We start from the raw sequence: 18,997 nt of genomic DNA on the forward strand, positions 1-18,997 counted from the left end.
TATATATATATATATATATATATATATATATATATATATATATATATGAAACATACACACATATATAATATGAAACATATATATATAATATGAAACATATATATGTATGTTACACACATATTGTATCTTCTTTACTGTTCATCAGTAAGTTGCCAAATTGTATATATGTTGCCAAACATATATATGTATGTTACACACATATTGTATCTTCTTTACTGTTCATCAGTAAGCCAAATCTTTCCATAATTTGGCTATTGTTGACAATGTTGCTATAAACATTGGGGTGCATGTATCCTTTCAAATTTGTGTTTTTGTATCCTTTGGGTAAATACCTAGTTGTGCCAATGCTGGATTGTAGCGTAGTTCTATTTTTAACTTTTTGAGTAACCTCTATATTGTTTTCCTCAGTGGCTGCACCAGTTTGCATTTCCACCAACAATGTAAGAGGGTTCCCATTTCTCTGCATCCTTGCCAACATCTGTCATTTCCTATGTTGTTAATTTTAGCCATCTCACAGATGTGAAGTGATATCTCATTGTAGTTTTAATTTGTATTTCCCTGGTGATGAGTGATGTTGAGCATCTTTTCCTGTGTCTGTTGGCTGCCATCTGTATGTCTTCTTTGGAGAAATGTCGATTCATGTCTTCTGCCCATTTCTTAACTGGATTATTTGGTTTTGGGGTGTTGAGTTTGACAAGTTCTTTATATATTTTGGATACTAACCCTTTATCAGATATGTCATTTGCAAATGTCTTCTCCCATTATGTAGGTTGTCTCTTTGTTTTGTTAATTGTTTCCTTTTCTGTGCAGAGGCTTTTATTTTGATGTAGTCCCAATAGGTTATGTTTGCTTTTGTTTCCCTTGCCAGAGAGGATGAATCTAGAGGATGTTTCTATGGCTATGTAAAATAAATTACTGCTTGTGTTCTCTTCTAGGATTTTTATGGTTTCAGGTATCACATTTAGGTCTTTAACTCATTTTGAGTTTATTTTTGTGTATGGTATAAGAAAGTGGTCCAGTTTCACTCTTTGGCATGTAGCTGTCTAATTTTACCAGCACCATTTATTGAAGGGGCTGTCTTTTCCTCATTGTATATTTGTGTTGTCTTTGTCATGAATTAATTGACCATGTAAGTGTGGGTTTACTTCTGGCTCTCTATTCTGTTTCATTGATCTATGTGTCTATTTTTACACCAGTACCATACAGTTTTGATTACTACAACTTTGTAGTATATCTTGAAATCTGGAATTGCACTATCTCCAGCTTTGTTCTTCTATTTCAAGATTGCTTTGAGTATTTAGGATCTTTTGTGATTCCATATAAATTTTAGTATTATTTGTCCTAGTTCTGTGAATAATGCTGTTACTATTTTGATGGGGATTGCATTGAATCTGTAGATTGCTTTGGACAGTATGAATATTTTAAAAATATTAATTCTTCCATGAGCATGGAATATCTTTCCAATTGTTTGTGTTGTCTTCAATTTCTTTTCTCAGAGTGTTATAGTTTTTAGAATCCATGTCTTTTACCTCCTTGGTTAAATTTTTCATAGGTATTTTATTCTTTTTGGTGCAATTGTAAATGAAATTGTTTTCTTAATATCTTTTTCTGCTACTTCATTGTTAGAGTATAGAAACACTACCAATTTCTGGGCATTAATTTTATATCCTGCAACTTCACTGAATTCATTTATTACTTCTAACAGTTTTTTCATTGAGTCTTCAGGGTTTTCTATGTATAGTATGTCATCTGCAAATAGTGACAGTTTAACTTTTTCTTATCAAAATGGATGTCATATTTATTTTTCTTGTCTTGTTGTGGCTAGGACTTCTAGGAGGTACAGAATTATTTAACCAGTGCTAAATATTACAGGAAAATGATCATTTTGGTTACATTAAAATGTAAATTAGATTACATTAATATGAAGAAACTATTGGTGGTATCACCAAAAGCACCATAATAAGGTGAAAATCAAGCTACAGTTTTAGGGGAGTTGCTTAGAATTACTGTATCTAACATAGCACTTGCTTGTCTTAAAATTAACAAAAAAAGAGTCTAATAATGTAATATAATAAATGAAAAAAGGATCCAAGTAAGCATTTTACAATAGAGAATATATGTATTCTCTAGACATAAAAAGGTGCTCAAGCTAATCACTAATTGGGGAAAATAGAAATAACTTCATATTGTGATAACATTTACATGTCCTTCAAAATGGCCAAAATTAATTCTTTTAAAAAATATTTATTTATTTATTTTAGAGAGAGAAAGAGAGAAAGTGAGAATGTGCACAAGTGGGGTGAGATGCAGAGGGAGAGGGAGAGAAGCAGATTCCCCACTGAGCATGGAGCCCAACACAGGGCTCGATTTCATGACCCTTGAGATCACCACCTGAGCCTAAAGCAAGAGGTGGCCCCTTAACTAACTGAACCACCCATGAGCCCCAAAATTACAATGCTAATATATTAATGTTTGGCAAATATTAGTGTAATTTAAATTCTCCTACAATTTTTGTGGGGATGTAAATATGTACAACAGATTTGTAACCATCTTTGGCATTATCAACCATAGTCATTTATGTATGGAGCCAATGACCCAGAAATTCCACTCCTGGGTATGTAATGAACAAATATGCACATTTATGTTCACCAAAATGCAGGTACAAAAATATTCTTAGAAGCACTATTTATAATAATAAATAATAATAGTAACAAAATAACAAAACCTTAAATGTGCATCAGCAGCAGAATGGATAAATAAGCAGTCATATTTGGTGGTGCAGAGGGAAATTTTATAGTGATGAGAATGAATTAAAATTGCCAGTTTTTTTGTTTGTTTGCTTTTGTTTTTGTTTTTGTTTTTACTAGGCTCCAAACCCAGCATGGAGCCCAATATGTTTGAACTCACAACCCTGAGATCAAGACCTGAGCTGAGATCAAGAGTCTGCTGCTCAGGATGTGAGGGCGATCTGGCTGTGACATCTGTCACCCCATTGATCGCCAGGGTTGATTCGGCTGATCTGGCTGGCTAGGCGGGTGTCCCCTTCCTCCCTCACCGCTCCATGTGCGTCCCTCCCGAAGCTGCGCTCTCGGTCGAAGAGGACGACCTTCCCCGATAGAGGAGGACCGTTCTTCGGTCAAGGGTATACGAGTAGCTGCGCTCCCCTGCTAGAACCTCCAAACAAGCTCTCTCAAGGTCCATTTGTAGGAGAACGTAGGGTAGTCAAGCTTCCAAGACTCCAGACACATCCAAATGAGGCGCTGCACGTGGCAGTCTGCCTTTCTAAAAAAAAAAAAAAAAAAAAAAAGAGTCTGCTGCTTAACTGATTGAACCAACCAGGCGCCCCCTAAAATTGTTATAGTTTTGTTGTGCTGATAATGTATCATTTCTTGATCTAGATGATGCTTACACAGATTTGTTCAGTTTGTGAAAAATCATCAATCTGTTCACTTATGATTTGTGAATTTTTCTCTATATATGCTATATTCCATTAAAATATTTGCTTAGAATATAAGAAGCTTGAATTAGCCAATGGAATGAAACCCCTGCTTATTTTACAATAGATTTGATTAGTATCAGTCTTGACTGATGAGGTAAAATAACCATGAGATTTGTGTGTTGAATGAATTATCTACTACTCTTTATGATCCATGACCTATGTAGCTTTGAAATTGGGTGAGCTAGGTGAACACTCAGACAGGTTCCCCGTTACTTCATAAATGTCAGATCTATAGATTGTAGAACATTTTTATTTTTTGCAAGACACTTTTTCATATGACTTCTAAGCCTCTATCTCCTTCCTCCAAAATCTTCAACACCTATTCAAAATGTCTTTGCTATTTTTGTACACACATTGTCATAATTATGATGATAGTAATACCAATAAGTAATAATAATCAAAATAATAACAATGATAATAATAATAATTAAAAGTTAATGTGATCCAGATGCTGTTATAAGCAGCTTGTATATTAATTCCTTTAATCTTCACCTCAGTCCTTTTTGATAGATAAGATTGTTTCTCTATTTCACAGTTCAAGAAACAGAGTCACAGAGAGATTAAATAACTTGTCCAAGTTAAAAAAGCTGGTAGATTGCAAAATTGGATTTGAATCCAGGCAGTCAGCTTGTAGACTTCAGACTCCTTAGCATTATGTTATACTGCCATATGGACACTTTGGACCCATTAGGACAGGTTGGAAGAGAGTGTGGATAATATTTTCCCCACTTTACAGATAAGGAAACTAAATACCAGACTATTTAAATAATTTTTGCAGATCATGCATAGAACAAAGAAAAAATCAGGATTGGAACCCAGGCTTTCAGACCAGGTCTAGAGCTCTCTATGAGCCAGAATAAAATCTGGAGAAATTATTTCAAACTACTGAGAAAAATTAGGTGAAATTTGAAGCATTCCTCTAAGATCTCATATTGAGGGCATAGAAACATTCTGGACCCGATCTTGTTCCCATGTCCTCCCCAGAATCCCACATTTTAAAATAAAAGTTGGGACTTGAAGTTATTTAGATCATAAAAGTAAGTATAATATCTGCTTGCTTCTCTTCCTATCTGTTGCCATCCCAAATTGATTTTCTTTTTGTCCTGTATCTTTGTGATTTAAATTACAAAGAAATATCTTATAATCTTGAGAAAGGTTAACTGACATATGAAGAAAGCTATAAAAGCAGGGTCACTGCCACACTACCTTTGTCCATGAGTAAGTAGATGTCAGCTAGAACAGGACCATGCGTCTTGGCCACTCTCCTCTGCTATTTCTCAGGTGATGGTAAGGTCTGAACGTTATCTTCTGTGCTGACGTAAAAAAAAAAAATACTTGCTCATTACAGCAGTGGGGGAGTCCCCTAGGTGCAGTAAATGTCTTCATACATTTTCCTTGAGTATAGCAGAACATTATTCAGAATGGATGCTCTTGATACATGTAGCATGACTGACAGTTTTATGTCATCTTTTTATGGATCCACAAAGTCATATAAATAAATATTCTATTAACTGCCAGGAATCCCTTGGTAGCCACTGGGTGTGGTCCTATGGATCTTTGCAAATTCCTCCACATCTGTATAAGAAAGGTATTTATTTTGGAATCATTCAAGCAAAAGGAAAAGTAACCCTAATATGCTTTTTAAAAATTTGATTTGTTTTTTCCTTTCTCTTCCTCCTCTTCCCCTCTCTTCCTTCTTTTCTACACTTTACCAATATTGCAATATAGTGCATGAAGCTAAAACACATCTTTTGAATATGAAGCAAGGGAGTGAAGATACTTTTACCTACTAAAAATAATTATAATGAAAATGTTTAAGAAATAAAACTAAAGGCAGAAGTTTAACCAATAAGATCTTAAATTAAAATAGAAACAACAAAGCTAACTTTGTAGACTTAAGCATTTTATGGTTTTTACACAATTTATAGATGAAGTTAATTATCTGAAATGTGGTTCATTAACATTTTTATTGTTTTTCATATTTTAAAATAATATTGTTATGTACTATGGATAAAATTAATAGTGTATTAAAACGGTCTCACCTTAAATCAGGGACAGTTTGCTGTAACTAGGATTTTCAATTCTCTAATGATTTTTTTTCTCTGCTATGAAGAGAAAAAAAAACCTTCTATATTAAAATGATGTACGAGGGCAAAAGGAAATTTATGATCTAAACTTGCTGCAAATTATTTGTATTGATCTGTTTTGTTTCCATTCTGCTGAAGCTAATGGAAATCATTTGTCACCTGACTTGTCCCAGCTGATTTGAAACAAAAACAAAAACAAAAACAAAAACAAAACACTTTACCATTTATCAGGCCAGCTGAAGGTCTGTTACAAGTATGCTTATGTCTGCAATCACCAAGATACATTCAATTTCTAGGGAAGTAGTGAAAATTAGGTTATATTGCTCAGAGGCTTAAAAATAAATTAAATATTGATATGAACATATATATAATATATTCTAACAACAAGTAAATAGGGAAAATGTACTGGCTAGTAGAATATGTAAAAGTAATATTTTAATGGTTTTGCATTTCAAGAGCTAAAATTAAGATATAATTATGTGATATCAACTATGGTAACATTATATACTTGGAAATAAAACTTAACATACCATTAGAGCAATGCATTTAAAGAAATAAGCTTCTTTTCCTGACCCATAAATTCTGAGTTTGACTCTTTACTTTAAGGAACATTTTTGGTGACTCAAACTTAAACTTTTAATCCTTATGATTTTTGTACATTTACTTACATGAAAAGAAAACTTCAGATGTGTATCTGTTTTTGTATCAGAGATTGATAAATTTGGCCTTGAGAAGCCAATTAGATTTGTATAATTTTCAAATTCTCATTAGATGTGTCATCTCTCCACCTAGCCCTTATCCTTCAGCTCAAGGTGAGAGGAGATTGGTCTCACAAATCTTTTGTGACATTCTTTCAAATTGTTAAAGAGCAGGAGTCATTGTATGAAAGATTATTTAAATTTTGTCATTATGGTATTTCATGGTACCAAATTATATTATAGTAGGTCAAATTTACCCATGAATTAAAGTCACATGTAAAGCAGGACTGTAGAGCCCAGGCAAAGAGCAAACAGATTTCCAGAATTGCACTGTCACTTTAATACACATAATACACATTCCTATTTATTTATTTTTAAAGATTTTATTTATTTATTTGACAGAGAGAGACACAGGGAGAGGGAGAATACAAGCAGGGGGAGTGGGAGAGGGAGAAGTAGGCTCCCCACGGAGCAGGGAACCCGATGCGGGGGCTTGATCCCAGGACCCTGGGATCATGACCTGAGCTGAAGGCAGACGCTTAACGACTGAGCCACCCAGATGCCCCTCCTATTTATTTTCTAATGCACTACTTTTTTCCCCTATATCTCCTCATTCCTTCCCTATTACTTGAATAGTATAATTTGAGCACAGAGGTATAGAATAGACATTTATGTCTTAAAATTGTTGATGCTGAGGGGCGCCTGGGTGGCTCAGATGGTTAAGTGTCTGCCTTCGGCTCAGGTCATGATCCCAGGGTCCTGGGATCGAGTCCCACATCGGGCTCCCGGCTCAGCGGGGAGCCTGCTTCTCCCTCTGACCCTCTCCCCTCTCATGCTGTTTCTCTCTCGCTTGCTCTCTAAAAAAAAATAAATAAAATCTTAAAAAAAAAATTGTTGATGCTGAGAGCATAATTTATTCACTCATCCACTCTCTACATTCAATAAATGTTTCTCAAATACTTCTGGGAACTCTGAGAGATTTGAGGATACAATGGTGCAGAAAAAGGAGACACTGTCTATGTTCTTTAAGAATTTAGATCTGAGCAGATTTGAGAATGTAATTCATTCTAGAGGTTTTTCTTGTCTGATAAGTTCATGATATAAGGTAATTTAATAAGAAAAGGGAACAATAAGCTAGCTCAGGTTGGTCTTGAAATTTGGTCCTCTTAGTCATCTAATTATTTAGTAGCATATTTTGGTCTAGATTCTTGTACAGGTTGATTATGGGTTTTGTTCTGTTTGTTTGTTTTTGTTGTTTTTTTAGCATCTAGAAAATTGGGAGCCCTTGAGGAGAATGGTTTAAAGTTTTCTTTTTTTTAAATCTCTGTTAGATGTTCAACTCCTATTTGTTGAACATATAAGTGAGGGAATTAATGAATTAATGATTTCTCCCCTCATATTTAGCATTTCTTTGCATTTTAAAATTACAGGGGGAAAATCAACAATATTTACAAATTTGTCCAATTGTGCTAAAGCTTAAAATTCGTATTCATTATTTGATAATGTTTTTGGGTACTGAGCTCCTATTTCTCATCACTCTAGTCCAACTTATAAACCTTGGATCAGAACTACCAGTGTCTTAGTCTGAACTTATGCATTTATTCAATCATTTATTCTTTTTTTAAATTTTTATTTTACTTATTTTTGTTTTTTAGAAGATTTGTTTATTTATTTGAGAGAGAGAGAGAGTGAGTGGAGGGGGTGGGAGGGGGAGGGGCAGAAGGAAAGCGACAGAGAGAATCCTCAAGCAGACACCCTGTTGTGAGGCTTGATCCCAGGACCTTGAGATCATTACCAGAGCTGAAATCAAGAGTGTGCTGCTTAATTGATTGAGCCACCCAGGCACCCCTTAAGTTTTTATTTTAAACCTCCACACCCTCCAGCTGCATTAGGTACCTGGAAGGGGATGGTGGTCGGACAAGACAGGAGGTGAGGCCACACAGCTCACCTTGACTCCACGGGTGCCAGTCCATCCCACAGGGCATAGCCTCCATGCTGCCTGCCCACAAGGGAGGCCACTCAGGTGCTGCCACAGACTCTGCCAACAAGAGCTCCATCCTCCCATCCCTTCTTCTTAAAGCCATAGGGGAGGTTGACCCCCTCTGGCATCTGCACCCCAACCACCCTACTCTCAGTCCCTTCCTGCACCCCTGACCCAGGCCCCACTCACCACAGAGGGCAGTGTGTGGGGGGGGTGTGCTGCAGTGGGAAGTGGGATAAGAGTTGGCAGGGCGCATGGGGAGGGATGGCAGGGAAGGAGACTAGCTGGATAAACTTTGTTTTTTTTTTTTTTTAAGATTTTATTTATTTATTTGACAGAGACAGAGACAGCGAGAGCTGGAACACAAGCAGGGGGAGTGCGAGAGGGAGAAGCAGGCCTCCCGCTGAGCAGGGAGCCTGATGTGGGGCTCGATCCCAGGACCCTGGGATCGTGACCTGAGCCGAAGGCAGCCGCCTAACGACTGAGCCACCCAGGCACCCCGATAAACTTTGTTTTAATTACAGTTAGATAACATACAATGTTATATCAGTTTCAGGTGTATAATATAGTGACCCAACAATTCCATACAACACCCTGTGCTCATCACAATTGCACTCCTTAATCTCTATCACCTGTTTCACACATCCCCCTCCCCCTCCCACCTCCCCTCTGGTAACCATCAATTTGTTCTTTATAATTAAAAGTCTGTTTCTTGGTTAGTGTTTCTCTCTATCTCTTTCTCTTTCCTTTGTTCTTTTGTTTTTTCGTTCTTAAACTCCACATGTGAATGAAATCATATAGTATTTGTCTTTCTCTGACTGACTTATTTCACTCAGCATTGTACTCTCTCACGCCATCCATGTCATGGCAAATGGCAAGATTTCATTCTTTTCTTATACCTGAATAATATTCCATTGCACATATATACTGCCTCCTATTTATCGGTTCATCTCTCAATGGACACTTCGGCTGTTTCCATATCTTGGCTATTGTAAATAATGCCATAAACATAGGGATGCATGTGTCCCTTTGAATTAGTGTTTTTGTATTCTTTGGGTAAATACCCAGTAGTGCAATTACTGTGTCATAGACCTTTTTTTTCCTCCCTATATTTAATTTTTTGAGGAACCCCCATACTGTTTTCCACTGTGGCTGCACCAGTTTGCATTCCCATTAGCAGACCAAGAGGTTTCCTTTTTCTTCACATCCTCACCAACACCTGTTGTTTCTTGTGTTGTTGATTTTAGCCATTCTGACAAGTGTGAGGTGATATTTCATTGTAGTTTTGATTTGCATTTCCCTAATGATAAGTGATGGTGAGGATTTTTTTCACATGTCTGTTGGCCATGCATATATCTGCTTTGGAGAAATGTCTATTCATGTCTTCTGCCCATTTTTTAACTAGATTATTTGTTTTTTGGGTATTGAGTTGTATAAGTTCTTTATACATTTTAGATACTAACCCTTTATCAGATATATCATTTGTAAATATCCTTTCCCAGTCAGTAAGTTGTCTTTTAATTTTGTTGATTGTTTCCTTTGCTGTGCAGAAGATTTTTCTCTTGATGTAGTCCTAATAGTTTATTTTTGATTTTGTTTCCCTTGCTTCAGGAGACATAGCTAGTAAGAAGTTGCTGTGGCTGATGTCAAAGAAGTTACTGTCTGTGTTTTCATCTAGGATTTTTATGGTTTCCTGTCTCATATTTGGATCTTTAACTGATTTTGAATTTATTTTTGTGTATGGTATAAACAAGTGGTCCAGTTTCATTCTTTTGCATTTTGCTGTCCAGTTTTCTCAACACCATTTGTCGAAGAGACTGTCTTTTTCCCATTGGATGTTCTTTCCTGCTTTGTCAAATATTAATTGGCCATGTAATTGTGGGTTTATTTCTAGGTTTTCTAACCTATTCTATTGATCTCTGTGTCTATTTTTATGTTAAATGATTAGGGGTGCCTGTGTGGCTTAGTTAGTTGAGTGTCTGACCCATGGTTTCAGCTGGGGTCAGGATCTCTGGGTCAGAGGATCTAGGCCCATGTCAGTCTATGCACCCAGCAGGGAGTCTGCTGGAGATTCTTTCTCTCTCTCTCTCTCTGCCTCTGCCCCTACGCCCTACTTGTGCGTGTTCTCTCTCTCTCTTTCTGAAATACATAAATCTTTAAAAAAAAGTTAAATGATTAGAAGATGTAGTCCCATGAAGAAAATACACATATAGTGAAGTTATAGTAAATAAATTTGTGTATTTAAATCATGTAGACATATCAATGATATATAACTAAGTATTAATAAATGTACCCAGATATAAAGACATGACATTGAATGTGGAGTGGGGAGAGATTGTTTAGGAAATGCTACGGAAACAACGGGGTACCCATCAGGAAAAAAGATAAAGTTTATACCTATCCATGCCTTAAACCAAAATAACTTCCAGATTGATCAGGGATGTAAACACCAGAACAGAAAAGAAGCTCCATGAGCTCTAGAAAAATACAAAGGAATTTTTTATTCTGTGTATAATGACCTTAGAGGTCAAAGGCTTTCCAAATATGACACAAAATTGAGAAATCAGAAAATAACAAATTGATTAATTTGCCTACATCTTTAAAAAATATTTATTTGGCAATTCACTAAAACCGAACATACAAACAAAACCCCTCAAATCCTGAAAATGCTTGTAAACACAATGCACAAATATAACTAATATCCTCAATATAACATATTCCTTCAAATGATTTATATATATATATTTTAAAGATTTATTTATTTATTATTTTAGAGAGAGACAAAGCTCAGGGGAAGGGGCAGGGGGAGAGGGAGAGAGAGCACCTCAAGCAGACTTCCCACTGAGTTCAGAGCCTGACGAGGGGCTCGATCTCACAACACTGAGATCATGACCTGAGCCAAAATCAAGAGTTGGACATTTAACCAACTGAGCCACCCAGGCACCCCTATATATTTTTATATACTTAAAATAAATTTTAATAATTATTTAATCTGAACACACTTCTACACAGATCCTGGGAAGCAGAGTTGTAAGGATGAACTCAATGAAAACTGATTTACCCAAAGTGATTGGTCTCATAATTCTTTCTTTGGAATGGATGAGTTGTATGTATTAGGGTTGTATATATCAGACACAGAAAGATGTAACAAGTCTTTTTCAAGAATTCGTGTCTGAGAACATGTTTGTTTAGGGTTGCTGAGAAACAATAAAATATTATTTTGGAAATGCTAGCAGTTTAATGGATTTTGAAAAAGCTGTCAATTTAATTTTCTGATTTGCCTGGCAGTTGCTAAAATATCTAGACTCACTAATTGCACACTTAGAATAGTTTTTTTTTTTAAATGTATTTTTATTTTTTTAATTATTATGTTATGTTAATCACCATACATTACATCATTAGTTTTTGATGTAGTGTTTCATGATTCATTGTTTGCGTATAACACCCGGTGCTCCATGCAGAATGTGCCCTCTTTAATACCCATCACCAGGCTACCCCATCCCCCCACCCCCTCCCCTCTAGGACCCTCAGTTTGTTTCTCAGAGTCCATCGTCTCTCATGGTTCGTCTCCCCCTCCGATTTCCCCGCCTTCATTCTTTAGAATAGTTCTAAGCTTTTAAAATTTCTAGAGGAAATGCAGTCTTTATAGGTGAAATTAAGGTCTGGAAGTCTTTTATGAAATAGCTTTGTCTTTTTAGTAGCCTCTCTCCATTTGGCTGCTGGTAAAAATGATTTCATTTCTTTAGTGTTGTCACAGCCATCTAAGTCAAACTCAGAAATAAACCAAGAAACTATTTCAATTTGGGGATAATTTTATGATCTGATAGTGATCAGGGTTTTTCTTATTTTTTGTTTATGTTTTTCTGTTTGCTTGTTTGTTTTGTTTATAAAATCAGAAACATCATTTTATAACCACTCAGAGAATTTATAATTCATTTTACATTAACAACTTTCTCACCTTTTCTTTAGAAAAAAATTATCTTTTGAATGTTTATCGATTTTGCTCTTCTTAAAGCCAATAATATATTTTTATTTACTTACCATAGCTATTCATTTACTAAGGAGTTGTTTTTCTTTCTGTAGAGCTGGGTACAACTACCATTTTTCATTTTATATACCTGCACATGGAATGACAGGTTTTTTTCTTTTGTTTTTGAATGGTAGTTTTGCTCTACGTAAAGTGCAATATTCTACTTGTCCTGAAAAGATTGGGTTTTTTAATTTTTTTTTTTTTTTGCAAAGTAGGAACATTATAAAATGATTAGGTTTACTTCTAAAAAAAAAAAAAAAGGAGTAACTGAGATATGAGGCTGAATGATTATAAGACAACATTAGCTTGTGGTAAAAGTACCTAACTAGATTAGGTTCAGCTTCCCTATCTGCCATCTAATGGGATCTTTCCTCTACTCTTCTCTCTCTGAGACTCTAATAGCTTTTTCTTGTTGTTTCTCTCTATGAAACTCTAAAAGCCTTTTCTTGTATTTTTAAGCTTATGAAAAGTTATTACTAAAGTATAATATATCTACAAAATCTGCACACTATAGATATATGGTTCAATAAATTATCACAAATGTAACACCTTGAATAACCACTACTCATAAGAAATAGAATGTTACCACTGTTTTAGAAGTTTCCTTTGTGTCCCATTCCTGACACTACATTTTGCAAGACTAACTACTATTCTAATCTCTTCAGTATAAATTAGTTTTTTCTGTTTTTTTCTTTATATAAAAAGAATCATACACATGTACAGTTTTTTGACTGACTTCTCCATGAACGTGATAATCACCATATTGTTGTGTATAGTGGTAGATTGTTCACTATAATTTCTGAATAATATACATAATGTGACTACCACAGAATTAATATATTCATTCTCCTGTTAAAACAGAGAACAGTGTGTTAAATCAAAAACAGAGAACAGTGTGTTTAATGTTCTACCTTTCCTATCTACTGCTTTAATGTCATGTTTTGCTATCCAGGAATTGCACTACCTTAAGGTAATTTCTATCAAAGCTTTACCATCTAGAATTTCTTACTTTTTGCTTGCTGATCTCTCTGAAACACTCCTTCTGCAGAGAGAATATATTTTCTCATTTTGGTGTTTCTTTTTGGCAACTGGATCACAAAGACAATAGCTAAGGATCCCGCAAATTCCAACCTTTTTGATTTAACACACTGTTCTCTGTTTTAGTCTTCAAGTGCTCAGAAATAGGAGTTGTTGAAGCTACACTGAGGTGGGTTCAAACACAACCTACTGTATTAGGAAAAGCCACTCCCTTGCAGAGCTCAGTTCTGCTACTGAGTCCAGGCTATTTTTCTGAATCAAGCACATTTTCTAGATCATGTAAAACTTCCATGCAACATATTCTAACTACAACCCACCTCCAAACATCTAGTTATTTTACATTTTTACGAGTATAGGATATGAAAGAAAGGCAGTTGGAAAGCACACATTTTCAGAAATATTAAAACAGATTATTTCCTCACTGGAACTGTTGGAAGGATGAAGTAACAGTGTTTTCTAAAGAGTTGTGAAGGAGAATGATTCTGCCTTAGATGTGTTCAAGAAATTGTTTAAGATATACCTGAGATTTGTACCAGGACAGAGACGGACATGCATTGTCTCCAGAGTCCTGGAAATCTTAGAAGCACTTCTATACTCCTATTTATATAAAACTATTTCAATCATTCTTCTTCAAAAGTTGTTGTGCTCCCAATTTCTTACAGATTCTCTAAGGAGTCTCATTATTTCATTTTAAAATACATTAATCATCTAATCATTTTGATGACTCCAAATAAATTATACATTCTGTAAGAATGAGAACATTCTTACGTTCTCATTCTTATTGACTCATTTATTTGTCAACTGTATTATTAAATTTGGGCTGAAAACTCAGTTGTAGAAAAAAATCAATTTTATTTTTGTAGAAGTAGACAGAACTGGCATGGAAGAAGCTGCTGCTCATGGAAGATTGATTAAGTAATAATTACTTTATGCATATTTGGGACATTACATTTGTTTTGGCTAAGAAAATATTAAGAATTTTTTCTACCCAGTATTTTTTGGGGAAAAATTTGCTTAAAGAGTCTATTGTTTTATTTCTGTAAAGTCTTCATAAGAAATCAACTTTATTTTTTTAATTTAATTTTTTTTATTATGTTCAGTTAGCCACTGTATAGTACATCATTAGTCTTTGATGTAGTGTTCAGTGATTCATTAGTTACGTATGACACTCAGTGCACATCACAACACATGCTCTCCTCTAAATATCTTTGAGAAAAGTATTGGACCTAATGTCTCTTCATACAAGTACATTCTTTCCCCAAGAATTTTATGATCAGAATATCTCCAGTGCTTAGTGGATAACCACATTCAAGGTATTGCTTTTTAATGATATTGCTTATGTCAATTGACAGATAACCGATTGCCAGTGGATACGCATAATGGCACTATTTTTTAAATCCTACAGCTTCTTCTTGGCTGTATGAAATCATTTCAATAGTACCTGCCTCTGAAAGAATGTAAGGGACATTACAGTGATGATCTGTCAGTTCTTTGGTTCCAAGAGCGGTGCACAACATCTTGTGAATGTCAGTGTCTTTCATCTTGGGATTAGCTTTTCCTTCTGATGCTCTTTCAGAGCACTCATTTAAAAACAAATAAGTTTTATCAGGTGAGATTACAAAAAAAAATTCAAAGTGTTAATTTCAATTTTTTTTATCATCCATGTTTGCTTGTGAATATCTGAATTTCTAGTATTAATAATATATGTCTGGATATAGTCTATGTTTTAATTCCAAAACTTTGGCTCTGTTACTTTGGGTGGTACTACAGTTGGAAGGGGGAAACACAGTCATGTCAAACAGTAAGTACAAATTTACTAGGTCTCATTTTGTAGGGACGGGAAAAGAAGACAGGAAGATTTCCTGGAGAGTCAATGTTAATTAACTTATTTTATCAATTATCCTGATTTTGACATTGGATTTAGCACTTTTATTCAACTACACATTAACTCAGTATTTGCATGCCCAATATGGATATTTATAAATATAAATCTGTCGTCTGACATAATATAACCAAACTCATTGGTCATTTACTCATTTTCCATCGTTAATGTAAAGAAAGAAGAAAAAGTCTGTGAAACAATTAATTTTTAACCACCTATGAAACAATGTTTTTTATGACATCTGAGATAAAGTTGTGTCTAGAAGGAATTTCTTGCCCTTAGTTTAAGGTTCAGTGATGCATGGCAATCAAGGGATATTCATAGATGTTCTTGGGGATAAAAATTCTCCTTCCTCCTCCTTCTCTTCTTCCCGCTCCTCCTCCTTCCTTTTTTCTCTTTGATATTTCGATAAAATCTTCATGATTCTCCTTTTGTAAAGGCATTTGTATATTGCAACATCTTTTCTAGTGGGATCTCTCACCTAAATATAACTCTCCTGAGTTGTTTCTCAAGCTTTGTCCTGAGATTAGACTTTAATGCAGACTTGCTATGCTACATACAGTCATGAAGGCAGTTTCCAGAATAAGCTCACGAAGGATTGTCACATAGACTAAGGAGGAGCTTGACAATATTATGGCTCTACAGTAATTTCTTGGGCTCTGCTTATGAAAATAGTTTAATTGGTTTATAGTTTTGTGAAATGCTAAGTGAGGTACTCCTTCTTGGAGATTCACAAATCATACTAGTAAATTACAAACTTCAGAAGGTACATCTGTGATTGAGCTTTTTAGATGCTTTAATTTGGTTAAATCTATATAACTCAGGTTTTTTTCCAAAATTATTATTATGTTTTATAAGGAACAGCTTTGAATGTATCATGGAAGGCACTGTGGAAAATGTTAGCTTCTGGTTATAACAGTACAGATATCAGTAATTGCTAAAAAGGAATTGAATACTTCTTTTGGGATAGCCATTCTGTTCAGTGCTTCATATGGATTATAAAATTTAATTTTCTTAAAGACCTATAAAATTAGTTCTATTGTTATCCCCAGCTTATAGATGGGGAAATAGATGGTTAAAAATATTGGCCAGGGTCACTCAGTTAGGTAAGAGGCAGGGCCCTTATATGAAACTAAGCAGGTCTTAGATGATAGCATACTTAAAAAATTGTATAGTATAAAATTTGCTACTCAGTGTGGTTCAAGGATCACATCTGCAAGCTTGTTAGAAATGCACTAAGAGTGGACGAGCTATAGTTTTTGTCAGTATAATCTGGGCAAAGGTCCTTGGAGATGGTTTTCTTCCCAATATACAGAAAAGTTGCTCTAGGGAAAGCGCTTTAGCTGCTGCACTATTTCTTTTTGCCTTACCTAGAATATGTGCTTGATATCATAAAGCAATAATCAGAAGGAAAAGCCAAGACAGTAAGGATTATGGGAAGGCAAGATTGAAGGAATCTAGGATACTAATGATATTAGGACACAATTCATATCCTGAGTTGTTGACCTACAGCATGCTTATAATATAAGGAAAATAAATCCCCATTTCATTTATTTACCATTATCAAGTTTACATTGCTTTTATCCAAAATCATTTATCAGTGCCGTGAGCATTGTGGTTTTGGCTCTCAAGTAGTTTACATTGTAGTTTAGGACATTAGAGAAATGGTAATCAGTAACTTTAAAACAAAGTTGAACATGTAAGATGAATTAATTGATTAGTTGTGTAATATAAAGTATATCAGTCCATATCAGAATATTATCACTAAGTGTTAGAATAATGAGAAAGGCCTTCAGAGGAAAGATGGATTCCTGGCTAGACTTTGTATGATGGATATACTTTGGGCAGGTTATGGAGAGAAGAAATGGCTTTCTGTGATTTGAAAATACAATCCATAAGGACAAGAATGTGGGAATGGGATTTTTTTTCCCCTGGTAAAACTGATCCTAGTATTACACTGTAAAAGAGTGAAATGGGAGGTGAGATGGAACAACATAATGGATAGCTTTTAGATCCAGCCATAGGAATTTAATATCATAATCCTATTGGACATTTTAGTACTTCCATAAATGAAATGAAGTAATCTGCTATAATGTTGATTTAAATTTTTGTATTAGAGCAATTTTCCACAATAAAATTTTATCGAGTGAAACTTTACTGCAAACAGTATAATCATTCTTATTTGGATAGAGCATCATTATTGATTCAAGTAAACTTGATAGTTGTTTACAATGATAACCATTTGTCACTTAGGACCATTTGTTAAGTATCTGCTCTATTCACTGTTTTGTCTAGGAGGTTAAAGAATAGGAAAAAAGAAAAAAAAGTCACTAAGTCCCTTATAGTATGAAACACACACATAGGATATAACATGTAATGCTATATATAGTTCTTTTTAGTCATATACATGATATAGGTGTTCTAACTCTTTAAGAAAGAGAGGAAAGAGAAAAAGCGAAAGAGAAAAAATCTGTCTAGTGGTCTTGACATATATTTAAAGAAACTAAAAGGGATTATATTTGACTAGCTGAATAAATGGACATTGAACAAGCATTAATTGATTCTATCAAATATATATATTTTTAACACATACTGTGTTTCAGGCATTCATTCAGTACTAGGGATAAACATTAAGGGAACTGCAGATCTGGCTTTCTAAGAATGGACATTATATTAGAATTAATCAGGCCATAAACAAATATCCAGAAGTGATAATAAGTGTTAAGAACAACATTAAATGAGAAACGTGATACAGAGCAGTGTTATAGAAGGGTGTCATTTTTTAAAAGGGTAATAACAGTGATATGAAAGAAAAGAAGGGAATGAGCCATTTAGACATTTTGGGAAAAATCTGAGGAATAGCAAAAAATCAAGTATGGTTAGGGCAGCATGGGCATGGGAAGAATGATAAATCTTTAGTTAAGAGAATTAGCCAGGAGTAGAACTTGTACAGTCATTTAGGCAATAATAAGGATTTGCATGGAGCCAAGTGAAGATAAATTGGACAGTTTTGAGTAAAGAAGTGACATAAGTTGATCTGTGCCTAAGAGGGCCATGGTGGCAACTATGTGTAGAATAAGACGTGTAGGGGGGGCAAAGATGGAACTTGGGGGCCAGTTATGACACACAAATACAGATGAGAGTGATTCTTAGTTTGGACTAGGAGGGTAAGTAAGTGAAAAGTAATCAGATTTTTGATATCTGTCTCAGGAAAAGCTGATAGGAATGTTGATGGATTTTGTGTGGATGAACATAGAAAAAAGATATCAAAAATAGATATTGTGACATTTATTAAATAGCCACTAGAAATGTAGAATAGGCAATCTGGATATATGTCTTGTGTGTAAAGGTGAAGTAACTATTAGAAATATAAAATGAGGTATTCATAACATAAGACTGTATTAAAATCCAGGAGACTGTATGAGGTCTCTTAGGGAGTGAGGGAAGATAATGAAAAGTGTAGGGCTAAGAACTGAGCCCTGGCACTTTCTAAGATATTGGGTTGGTCAAATTCAGAGAACCATAAAATATTAAGGAAAAGTGCCTGTGAGACATGAGAAGTAGGGAGAATGTTTTCTAAGTACTATCAGAGTCTTAGCAGAAACTGGTTAAATAATGTCATTGGTTCTTCTAAGATGAGATGGAATTGACAAGCGCAGGTGGTGATGTGAAGATGAAAATGACCTTGATAAGGTAGTCCATGCTGTTCAGGTGCACTACTACTTTATCAGGCAATGCTTCATCTCCTAGGCTTCCTTCACCCCAACCGCCATCAGTGAGAG

Source organism: Mirounga leonina, unplaced genomic scaffold, assembly GCF_011800145.1.
Source record: "Mirounga leonina isolate KUSES-001 unplaced genomic scaffold, KU_Mleo_1.0 Mir_106, whole genome shotgun sequence".
Classification (NCBI taxonomy): Eukaryota; Metazoa; Chordata; class Mammalia; order Carnivora; family Phocidae; genus Mirounga; species Mirounga leonina.